Source organism: Arachis hypogaea, chromosome 15, assembly GCF_003086295.3.
Source record: "Arachis hypogaea cultivar Tifrunner chromosome 15, arahy.Tifrunner.gnm2.J5K5, whole genome shotgun sequence".
In the NCBI taxonomy this organism is placed as follows: Eukaryota; Viridiplantae; Streptophyta; class Magnoliopsida; order Fabales; family Fabaceae; genus Arachis; species Arachis hypogaea.
The window spans coordinates 122,497,363-122,509,680 of NC_092050.1; the positions used below are offsets into that span (position 1 = coordinate 122,497,363).

At 37.9% G+C, this 12,318-nt stretch overlaps 1 non-coding gene across 1 annotated transcript; it reads right to left on the reverse strand.

Moving 5' to 3' along the window:
- Nucleotides 1–4,573: 4,573 nt before the first annotated feature.
- Nucleotides 4,574–4,681, reverse strand: LOC112753908 (small nucleolar RNA R71). Its single transcript, XR_003178269.1, has one exon. It is a non-coding gene; the product is annotated as a small nucleolar RNA R71 (small nucleolar RNA).
- Nucleotides 4,682–12,318: the final 7,637 nt, after the last annotated feature.

Genomic DNA, 12,318 nt, shown 5'->3' on the forward strand with positions numbered 1-12,318 from the left:
GGATTTGAATTTCCTTTTAATGTAATTTAATATTTCCATGTCTTTTATGTTTTCTTTAGTTGTCATTGTTGATTCCTTGCATTGGGTAGTTGTAGAATTTATTATTTCTTACAATTTATCATGCTTTCCTTTTATGCCTTACAAGTGTTTGACAAAATGCTTGGCTTAGGTTTAGAGTAGATTTTTTAGCATTCTTGGCTTGAAAAAAGAAATTAGGCAATCTTGAGTCATTAATACCCAACTTATATTGGTGATCTAGAGTTGTTAGTTAATATTATTTCCATTGACTCTAATCTCTTGCTAATACAATTAGTGAGTTGATTAGGACTTTTGGATTGAGATTAACTAGTCCTATTTGACTTTCTTCCTATGTTGAAGATAACATGGTACCTTCTTCCAATGTTGAAGATGATGAAATAGGATTAGCTCTTTGATGAGCGGATAATTTATACGCTTTTTGACATTGTTTTTAGTATGTTTTTAGTAGAATCTAGTCACTTTTAGGGATATTTTTATTAGTTTTTATGTTAAATTCACATTTTTGGACTTTACTATGAGTTTGTGTATTTTTCTGTGATTTCAGGTATTTTCTGGCTGAAATTGAGGGACTTGAGCAAAAATCAGATTCAGAGGTTGAAAAAGGACTGCTGATGCTGTTGGATTCTGACCTCCCTGTACTCAAAGTGGATTTTCTGGAGCTACAGAACTCAAAATGGCGCGCTTCCAATTGCGTTGGAAAGTAGACATCCAGAGCTTTCCAGAAATATATAATAGTCCATACTTTGTCCGAGAATTGACAACGTAAACTGGTGTTCAACGCCAGTTCCATGTTACAGTCTGGCGTCCAGCGCCAGAAACAAGTTGCAAGTTGGAGTTCAACGCTAGAAAAGGTTCTAAAGCTGGCGTTGAATGCCCAAAAGAGCCTCTGCACGTGTAGACTTCAAGCTCAGCCCAAGCACACACCAAGTGGGCCCCGGAAGTGGATTTATGCATCAATTACTTATCTCTATAAACCCTAGTAACTAGTTTAGTAGAAATAGAACTTTTTACTAGTCTTTTGACCCATCTTTGAACGCATAGTTCTTAGATCAGAAGGGCTGGCCTCTCAGCCATGCCTGAACCTTTCACTTATGTATTTTCAACAGTAGAGTTTCTACACTCCATAGATTAAGGTGTGGAGCTCTGCTGTTCCTCAAAGATTAATGCAAAGTACTACTGTTTTTCTATTTAATTCAACTTATTCCGCTTCTAAGATATTCATTCGCACTTCAACCTGAATGTGATGAACGTGACAATCATCATCATTCCCTATGAACGCGTGCTTGACAACCACCTTCGTTCTACCTTAGATTGAATGAGTATCTCTTGGATCTCTTAATCAGAATCTTCGTGGTATAAGCTAGATTGATGGCGGCATTCATGAGAATCCGGAAAGTCTAAACCTTGTCTGTGGTATTCCAAGTAGGATTCAGGGATTGAATGACTGTGACGAGCTTCAAACTCGCGATTGCTGGGCGTAGTGACTGACGCAAAAAGAGGGTGAATCCTATTCCAGCATGATCGGGAACCTCAGCTGATTAGCCGTGCCGTGACAGGGCATTTGGACCATTTTCACAAGAGGATAGGATGTAGCCATTGATAACGGTGATGCCTCCAGACGATTAGCCATGCAGTGACAGCGCATCGGACCATTTTCCCGAGAGGATCAAAAGTAGCCATTGACAATGGTGATGCATTTACATAAAGCCAGCCATGGAAATGAGTGAGATTGATTGGATGAAGACAGCAGGAAAGCAGAGATTCAGAGGAACGAACGCATCTCTATACGCTTATCTAAAATTCTCACCAATGAATTACATAAGTATTTCTATCTTTACTTTCAGTTTATTTATTATTTATATTCGAAAGCTCCATAATCAATTACTGTGCGCCTGAATGAGATTTGCAAGGTGACCATAGCTTGCTTCATACCAATAATCTCCATGGGATCGACCCTTACTCAGGTAAGGTTTATTACTTGGACGACCCAGTGCACTTGCTGGTTAGTTGTGCGAAGTTGTGAAGTTAAATAATTTTACAATTTACAAAGATCTGAGTGATCACGATTTTGCCACACCAAGTTTTTGGCGCCGTTGCCGGGGATTGTTCGAGTATGGACAACTGACGGTTCATCTTGTTGCTCAGATTAGGTAATTTTATTTTAATTTTAAGTTTTTATTTTTATTCTTTTTAATTTTCGAAAAAAAAAATTAAATTTATTAATTTATGTTCTTCAGAATTTTTAAGAATGAATTCTAGTGTTTCATGAAGCATGTGAAGCCTGGCTGGCTGTAAAGCCATGTCTAAATTTGTTTGGACTGGGGCTTCCAACCCAACATTATCAAGAGCAAGCTAGTTGTTGCTAATCCACCTGCTGCTGTTCCTGATCCACCTGTTACATGCTGAAGCTTGACTGGCCATTGGCCATGTCTAGTGTTTTGGACCGGAGCTTTCATTGAAAGCTTGGCTGGCTAGTGAGCCATGTCTAATTCCTGGACTGAAGCTTTAGACTAAGAATGCAAAATTCCTGTAATTCATATTAAAAATTTTGGAATCCTTATTTTTCTTTTTCAAATAATTTTCGAAAAAACCAAAAAAATTTTAGAAAATCATAAAATCAAAAATATTTTTTATGTTTCTTGTTTGAGTCTTGAGTCAAGTTTTAAGTTTGGTGTCAATTGCATGTTGTTTTTAATTTTTCATCTTGCATTTTTCAAAAATTCATGCATTCATAGTGTTCTTCATGATCTTCAAGTTGTTCTTGGTAAGTCTTCTTGTTTGATCTTGATGTTTTCTTGTTCTGTGTCTTTTCTTGTTTTACATATGCATTTTTCATTTGTTAGAGTCTAAACATGAAAGATTTCTAAGTTTGGTGTCTTGCATGTTTTCTTTGCATATAAAATTTTTCAAAAATATGTTCTTGATGTTCATCATGATCTTCAAAGTGTTCTTGGTATTCATCTTGACATTCATAGCATTCTTGCATGCATTCATTGTTTTGATCTAAAATTTTCATGCATTAAGCATTTTTAGTGTTTTTCTCTCTCATTATAAAAATTTAAAAATAAAAAAAATATCTTTTCCTTTTTTTCTCTCAAAATTTCGAAAATATGATTTGATTTAGTCAAAAAGTTTTTAAATTTAATTATTTCTCATGAATCAAATCAAATTTTCAATTTAAAAATCTTATCTTTTCAAAATCTTTTTCAAAAATCAAATCTTTTTCATTTTTCTTATTTATTTTCAAAAATTTTCAAAATATTTTCAAAATCTTTTTCTTATCTTTATCTCCATATTTTCGAAAATCATATCATCGATTAATGTTTTGATTCAAAAAAATTTCAAAGTTTGTTACTTGCTTGTTAAGAAAGATCCAAACTTTAAGTTCTAGAATCATATCTTGTGATTTCTTGTGAGTCAAGTCATTAATTGTGGTTTTAAAAATCAAATATTTTTCAAAATTAATTTCAATCATATCTTTTCGAAAATATCTTTTTATCTTATCTTTTTCAAAAATCTTATCTTTTTCAAAAATTTGATTTCTAAAATATCTTTTCTAACTTCCTATCTTTTTATCTTTTTAAAATTGATTTTCAAATCTTATCTTTTTGTTTCAATCATATCGTTTTAAATTTCAATTATATCTTTTTCAAAATTACCTAACTAACCCTTCTCTCTCTTAATTTTCGAAAATTATCTTCCTCTTTTTCAAAATTCAATTTTAATTAACTAATTGTTTTAATTTTAATTTTAAATTTAATTTAATTTTTATTTTCAAATTTTTATTTTTTATTTTTAATTATTTTCGAACTTCTTCTCTCCCCCTTCTTATTCTATTTATTTATTCATCTACTAACATCTCTCCTTCACTCACCAAAATCCGAACCCTCTTTCTCTCTCTGAGTTCAGATTTTTCTTATATTTTTCTTCCCTAAAAGGAATCCCTATACTGTGACATAGAGGATTCCTCTTCTCTTCTTGTTCTTTTCTCTTTCTTATGAGCAGGAACAAGGAAAAAGGCATTCTTGTTGGAGCTGATCCAGAACCTGAAAGGACTCTGAAGAGGAAACTAAGAGAAGCTAAATTACAACAATCCAGAGACAACCTTACTAAAAATTTCGAACAAGAAAAGGAGATGGCAGCCGAACCTAACAACAATAATCCAAGGAGGATGCTTGGTGACTTTACTGCACCTAATTCCAATTTACATGGAAGACGCATCTCCATCCCCACCATTGGAGCAAACAATTTTGAGCTGAAACCTCAGCTAGTTTCTCTGATGCAACAAAACTGCAAGTTTCATGGACTTCCATCTGAAGATCCTTTTCAGTTCTTAATTGAATTCTTGTAGATATGTGATACTGTAAAGACTAATGGAGTAGATCCTGAAGTCTACAGGCTCATGCTTTTCCCTTTTGCTGTAAGAGACAGAGCTAGAATCTGGTTGGACTCTCAACCAAAAGATAGCCTGAACTCCTGGGAAAAATTGGTCACGGCCTTCTTGGCTAAGTTCTTTCCTCCTCAAAAGCTTAGCAAACTTAGAGTGGATGTTCAAACCTTCAAACAAAAAGAAGGTGAACCCCTCTATGAAGCTTGGGAGAGATACAAGGAACTGACCAAAAAGTGTCCTACTGACATGCTTTCAGAATGGACCATTTTGGATATTTTCTATGATGGTCTGTCTGAGTTATCAAAGATGTCATTAGACACCTCTGCAGGTGGATCCATTCACCTAAAGAAAACGCCTGCAGAAGCTCAAGAACTCATTGACATGGTTGCTGATAACCAGTTCATGTACACCTCTGAGAGGAATCCTGTGAGCAATGGGACGCCTCAAAGGAAGGGAGTTCTTGAAATTGATACTCTGAATGCCATATTGGCTCAAAACAAAATATTGACGCAGCTCAATATGATTTCTCAGAGTCTGAATGGAATGCAAGTTGCATCCAACAGTACTCAAGAGACGCCTACTGAAGAAGAGGCTTATGATCCTGAGAACCCTGCAATAGCAGAGGTAAATTACATGGGTGAGCCTTATGGGAATACCAATAATGCATCATGGAGAAATCATCCAAATTTCTCATGGAAGGATCAACAAAAGCCTCAACAAGGCTTTAATAATGGTGGAAGAAACAGGTTTAGCAACAGTAAGCCTTTTCCATCATTCACTCAGCAAAAGACAGAGAACTCTGAACAAAATACTTCTAATTTAGCAAACTTAGTCTCTAATCTATCTAAGGCCACTTTGAGTTTCATGAATGAAACAAGGTCCTCCATTAGAAATTTGGAGGCACAAGTGGGCCAGCTGAGTAAAAGGGTCACTGAAATTCCTCCTAGTATTCTCCCAAGCAATACAGAAGAAAATCCAAAAGGAGAATGCAAGGCCATTGATATAGCCATCATGGCCAAACCCACTTGTGAGGAGGAGGACGTGAATCCCAAGGAGGAAGGCCTCCTGGGACGTCCAGTGATCAACAAGGAGTTTCCTTTTGAGGAACCAAAGGAATCTGAGGCTCATCTAGAGACCATAGAGATTCCATTGAACCTCCTTGTGCCCTTCATGAGCTCTGATGAGTATTCTTCTTCTGAAGAGAATGAGGATGTTACTGAAGAGCAAGTTACCAAGTACCTTGGTGTAATCATGAAGCTGAATGCCAGTTTATTTGGTAATGAGACTTGGGAGGATGAATCTCCCTTGTTCACCAATGAACTGAGTGATCTGGAGCAACTAAGATTGCCTCAGAAGAAACAGGATCCTGGAAAGTTCCTAATACCTTGTACCATAGGCACCATGACCTTTAAAGCTCTGTGTGACCTTGGTTCAGGGATAAACCTCATGCCCCTCTCTGTAATAGAGAAACTGGGAATCTATGGGGTGCAAGCTGTTAAAATATCATTAGAGATGGCAGACAATTCAAGAAAACAGGCTTATGGACAAGTAGAGGACATGTTAGTAAAGGTGGAAGACCTTTACATCCCTGCTGATTTCATAGACCTGGACACTGGGAAGGATAAGGATGAATCCATCATCCTTGGAAGACCCTTCCTAGCCACAGCAAGAGCTGTGATTGATGTAGACAGAGGAGAATTAATCCTTAAATTAAATGAGGACAACATTGTGTTTAAAACTCAAGGATCTCTCTCTACAAACATGGAGAGGAAGCATGAAAAGCTCCTCTCACTACAGAGTCAACTAGAGCCCCACAGTCAAACTCTAAGTTTGGTGTTGGGAGGCCACAACCAAACTCTAAGTTTGGTGTTGGGAAGTCTCAACAAAAGCTCTGAACATCTGTGAGGCTCCATGAGGGCTCACTGTCAAGCTATTGACATTAAAGAAGCGCTTGTTGGGAGGCAACCCAATTTTTATTTATCTAATATTATTTTTATTTTTATTTCTATTGTTTTTCATGTTTTATTAGGTTCATGATCATGTGGAGTCACGAAAAAATATAAAAATTAAAAACAGAATAAAAAACAGCAGAAGAAAAATCACACCCTGGAGGAGAGCTTTCTGGCGTTTAAACGCCAGTAAAAAGCATGAATCTGGCGTTCAACGCCAGAAATGGGTAGCAATCTAGCGCTGAACGCCAGAGTTGCACCCTGGAGAAGAGCTGGCGCTGAACGTCCAGAACAAGCATGGTTCTGGCGTTCAACGCCAGAAATGGGCAACAAATGGGCGTTCAACGCCCAAAACAAGCACCAATCTGGCGCTGAATGCCCAGAGTTGTGTGCAAGGGCATTTTGCATGCCTAATTTGGTGCAAGGTTGTAAATCCTTGAACACCTCAGGATCTGTGGACCCCACAGGATCACCTCAGGATCTGTGGACCCCACAGGATCCCCACCTACCTCCACTCACTTCTTCTCACCCCTCTTTCACACAATCCCATAAACACTCTTCCCTAAAACTCTTCACCAATCACCTCAATCTCTCTTACCTATTACCTCTTCACCACTCACATCCACCCACTCTTCCCCATAAACCTACCTCATAAACCCCACCTACCTTCAAAATTCAAAATCAATTTCCCACCCAAACCCACCCATATGGCCGAACCATTAACCCCCCTCTCGTCCCTATATAAAGCCCTCCATTCTTCTTCATTTTCACACAACATAACCCTCTCTCACCCTTCTTAGCCGAAACACACCTCTCTCTCCCTCACCTCCATTTCTTCTTCTTCTTCATCTATTCTTTCTTCTCTTGCTCGAGGGCGAGCAAAATTTTAAGTTTGGTGTGGTAAAAGCATAAGCTTTTTGTTTTTCCATTACCATTGATGGCACCTAAGACCGGAGAATCCTCTAGAAAAGGGAAAGGGAAGACAAAAGCTTCCACCTCTGAGTCATGGGAGATGGAAAGGTTCATCTCCAAAGCCCATCAAGACCACTTCTATGATGTTGTGGCCAAGAAGAAGGTGATCCCCGAGGTCCCTTTCAAGCTCAAAAAGAATGAGTATCCGGAGATCCGACATGAAATCCAAAGGAGAGGTTGGGAAGTTCTAACAAACCCCATCCAACAAGTCGGCATCCTAATGGTTCAAGAGTTCTATGCCAATGCATGGATCACTAGGAACCATGATCAAAGTAAGAATCCGAATAAAAAAAAATTATACTACAATGGTTCGGGGGAAATACTTAGATTTTAGTCCGGAAAATGTGAGGTTGGCGTTCAACTTGCCAAACACGGAGGAGAACGCACGCCCCTACACAAGGAGGGTCAACTTTGATCAAAGGTTGGACCAAGTCCTTATGGACATATGTGAGGAAGGAGCTCAGTGGAAGATTGACTCCAAAGGCAAACCGGTTCAAATAAGAAGACTGGACCTCAAGCCTGTAGCTAGAGGATGGTTGGAGTTCATCTAACGCTCCATCATCCCCACTAGCAACCGATCTGAAGTTACTGTGGATCGGGCCATCATGATTCATAGCATCATGATTGGAGAGGAAATAGAAGTTCATGAAGTCATCTCCTTTGAACTCTATAAAATAGCCGAAAAGCCATCCCCCTCGGCAAGGCTAGCTTTTCCTCATCTTATTTGCCATCTATGTTACTCAACCGGAGCTTTCATAGAAGGAGACCTTCTCATTGAGGAAGAAAAGCCCATCACCAAGAAAAGGATAGAGCAAGCAAGAGAGCCCACTCATGAAGCCCAAGAAACACATGAGGAAGCTCATCACCATGAAATCCCTGAGATACCTCAAGGGATGCACTTTCCTCCACAAAACTTTTGGGAGCAAATCAACACCTCCCTAGGAGAATTAAGTTCCAACATGGGACAACTAAGGGTGGAACATCAAGAGCACTCCATCATCCTTCATGAAATTAGAGAAGATCAAAAAGCAATGAGGGATGAGCAACAAAGACAAGGAAGAGACATAGAAGAGCTCAAGGACATCATTGGTTCCTCAAGAAGGAAACGCCACCATCACTAAGGTGGACTCATTCCTTGTTCTTATTTTTATCTGTTTTTCATTTTCTTTATGCTATATGTGTGTTTATGTTTTGTGTCTCTATCTCATGATCATTAGTATTTAGTAACTATGTCTTAAAGTTATGAATGTCCTATGAATCCATCACCTCTCTTAAATGAAAAATGTTTTAATTCAAAAGAACAAGAAGTACATGAGTTTCGAATTTATTCTTGAACTTAGTTTAATTATATTGATGTGGTGACAATACTTTTTGTTTTCTGAATGAATGCTTGAACAGTGCATATGTCTTTTGAAGTTGTTGTTTAAGAATGTTAAATATGTTGGTTCTTGAAAGAATGATGACAAGGAGACATGTTATTTGATAATCTGAAAAATCATAAAAATGATTCTTAAAGCAAGAAAAAGCAGTGAATACAAAGCTTGCAGAAAAAAAAATAGTGAAAAAAAATAGAAAAAAAAAGAGAAAAAGCAAGCAGAAAAAGCCAAAGCTCTTAAAACCAAAAGGCAAGAGCAAAAAAAGCCAATAGCCCTTAAAACCAAAAGGCAAGGGTAATAAAAAGGATCCAAGACTTTGAGCATCAGTGGATAGGAGGGCCTAAAGGAATAAAATCCTGGCCTAAGCGGCTAAACCAAGCTGTCCCTAACCATGTGCTTGTGGCGTGAAGGTGTCAAGTGAAAACTTGAGACTGAGCGGTTAAAGTCGAGGTCCAAAGCAAAAAAAAGATTGTGCTTAAGAACCCTGGACACCTCTAATTGGGGACTTTAGCAAAGCTAAGTCACAATCTGAAAAGGTTCACCCAATTATGTGTCTGTGGCATTTATGTATCCGGTGGTAATACTGGAAAACAAAGTGCTTTGGGCCACGGCCAAGACTCATAAAGTAGCTGTGTTCAAGAATCATCATACTGAACTAGGAGAGTCAATAACACTATCTGAACTCTGAGTTCCTGTAGAAGCCAATCATTCTAAACTTTAATGGATAAAGCGAGATGCCGAAACTATTCAAGAGGCAAAAAGCTACAAGTCCCGCTCATCTAATTGGAGCTATGTTTCATTGATAGTTTGGAATTTATAGTATATTCTCTTCTTTTTATCCTTTTTGATTTTCAGTTGCTTGGGGACAAGCAACAATTTAGGTTTGGTGTTGTGATGAGCGGATAATTTATACGCTTTTTGACATTGTTTTTAGTATGTTTTTAGTAGAATCTAGTCACCTTTAGGGATGTTTTTATTAGTTTTTATGTTAAATTCATATTTCTGAACTTTACTATGAGTTTGTATGTTTTTCTGTGATTACAGGTATTTTCTGGCTGAAATTGAGGGACTTGAGCAAAAATCAGATTCAGAGGTTGAAAAAGGACTGCTGATGCTGTTGGATTCTGACCTCCCTGTACTCAAAGTAGATTTTCTGGAGCTACAGAACTCAAAATGGCGCGCTTCTAATTGCGTTGGAAAGTAGACATCCAGAGCTTTCCAGAAATATATAATAGTCCATACTTTGTTCGAGAATTGACGATGTAAACTGGCGTTCAACGCCAGTTCTATGTTGTAGTCTGGCATCCAGCGCCAGAAACAAGTTGCAAGTTGGAGTTCAACGCCAGAAAAGGTTCCAAAGCTGGCGTTGAACGCCCAAAAGAGCCTCTGCACGTGTAGACTTCAAGCTCAGCCCAAGCACACACCAAGTGGCCCCGGAAGTGGATTTATGCATCAATTACTTATCTCAATAAACCCTAGTAACTAGTTTAGTATAAATAGAACTTTTTACTAGTCTTTTGACCCATCTTTGAACGCATAGTTCTTAGATCAGGAGGGCTGGCCTCTCAGCTATGCCTGAACCTTTCACTTATGTATTTTCAACGGTAGAGTTTCTACACTCCATAGATTAAGGTGTGGAGCTCTGCTGTTCCTCAAAGATTAATGCAAAGTACTACTGTTTTTCTATTTAATTCAACTTATTCCACTTCTAAGATATTCATTCGCACTTCAACCTGAATGTGATGAATGTGACAATCATCATCATTCCCTATGAACGCGTGCCTGACAACCACCTCCGTTCTACCTTAGATTGAATGAGTATCTCTTGGATCTCTTAATCAGAATCTTCGTGTTATAAGCTAGATTGATGGCGGCATTCATGAGAATCCGGAAAGTCTAAACCTTGTCTGTGATATTCCGAGTAGGATTCAGGGATTGAATGACTGTGACGAGCTTCAAACTCGCAATTGCTGGGCGTAGTGACAGACGCAAAAAGAGGGTGAATCCTATTCCAGCATGATCGGGAACCTCAGCTGATTAGCCGTACCGTGACAGGGCATTTGGACCATTTTCACAAGAGGATAGGATGTAGCCATTGATAACGGTGATGCCTCCAGACGATTAGCCATGCAGTGACAGCGCATCGGACCATTTTCCCGAGAGGATCAAAAGTAGCCATTGACAATGGTGATGCATTTACATAAAGCCAGCCATGGAAAGGAGTGAGATTGATTGGATGAAGACAGCAGGAAAGCAGAGATTCAGAGGAACGAACGCATCTCTATACGCTTATCTGAAATTCTCACCAATGAATTACATAAGTATTTCTATCTTTACTTTCAGTTTATTTATTATTTATATTCGAAAGCTCCATAATCAATTACTATCCGCCTGACTGAGATTTGCAAGGTGACCATAGCTTGCTTCATACCAACAATCTCCGTGGGATCGACCCTTACTCACGTAAGGTTTATTACTTGGACGACCCAGTGCACTTGCTGGTTAGTTGTGCGAAGTTGTGAAGTTAAACAAATAATTTTACAATTTACAAAGATCTGAGTGATCACAATTTCGCCACACCACTCTTGTTAATCATTGTATGATAATTAATGACTAGGATAGAAAGCCTATATTCTCAATCCTTGCCATGAATGTCTCTCTTTAGTAATTGCTTTCCTTAATTTTTTTCTTTATTTTATTGTCATTTAATTTCTTGTCTTCTTATATGCAAACCACCCCTTGGACCTCATAACCAATAATGCGCATACCTCACTGCAATTCCTTTGAGAGAGGCCCGAGATCTAATACTCTAGGTATTTTTATTGGTTTACACTCGTGATAAACAAATTAAACTTTGATTGAGTGTTATTTGTCGATTTGGAACTATACTTGCAACGAGGTTATTTCTCTTTTACCAAAAAGAAATTCTAAGCCGACGGTAATGCTCTTTCACATGGCGACGAAGGATTCGGAACGAGCAGTAACATGTTTGTGTTTCTTTTATCTTTAGAATTCTTTTTTTCTCTTTTCCATTTTTACTATGACTGTTTTATGAATAGAATTAAGTACGATTTCGGTCTCTATAAATTGGGTAAAATGTTAAAATCGTCGCTAAAGTTTTTTTTTCCATTCAAAATTGTCCATTACATTAAATCTTGTTTTAAAATCATCCTTCTCCTAATTTTTGGACAAAAATTTCCTCGTTATCCCAATTCAGTCATGTTATTTTTTTTTTAATTTTTGCTGATAACACAAGTTTTTCTCTCTTTTCTTTCAAGTCTTGCTTCCTCTCTTTACTCATAACCCAACATTTCCAAACACAAATGAAAGAACCACCTCCTCCACTCTATGCAACTGCACCCAATAATAATAATACAACAATTGAACTCAACGTAATCCTATCTCTACAAGTGGTTCTGTTTGTGTCTGATTATATTGAATTTCGATCTAAAATTCTAGCGATGACAATAAATATTCACATTGCTTGAATCTGACGGCCTTCTCCAACGATAGCAGTGGCAGAACAGGTTGACGCGATAATGGCTCCTCAGTTGAAGCCTCTTGCCTCCATGTTTGAGTAAAGATGCCGTAC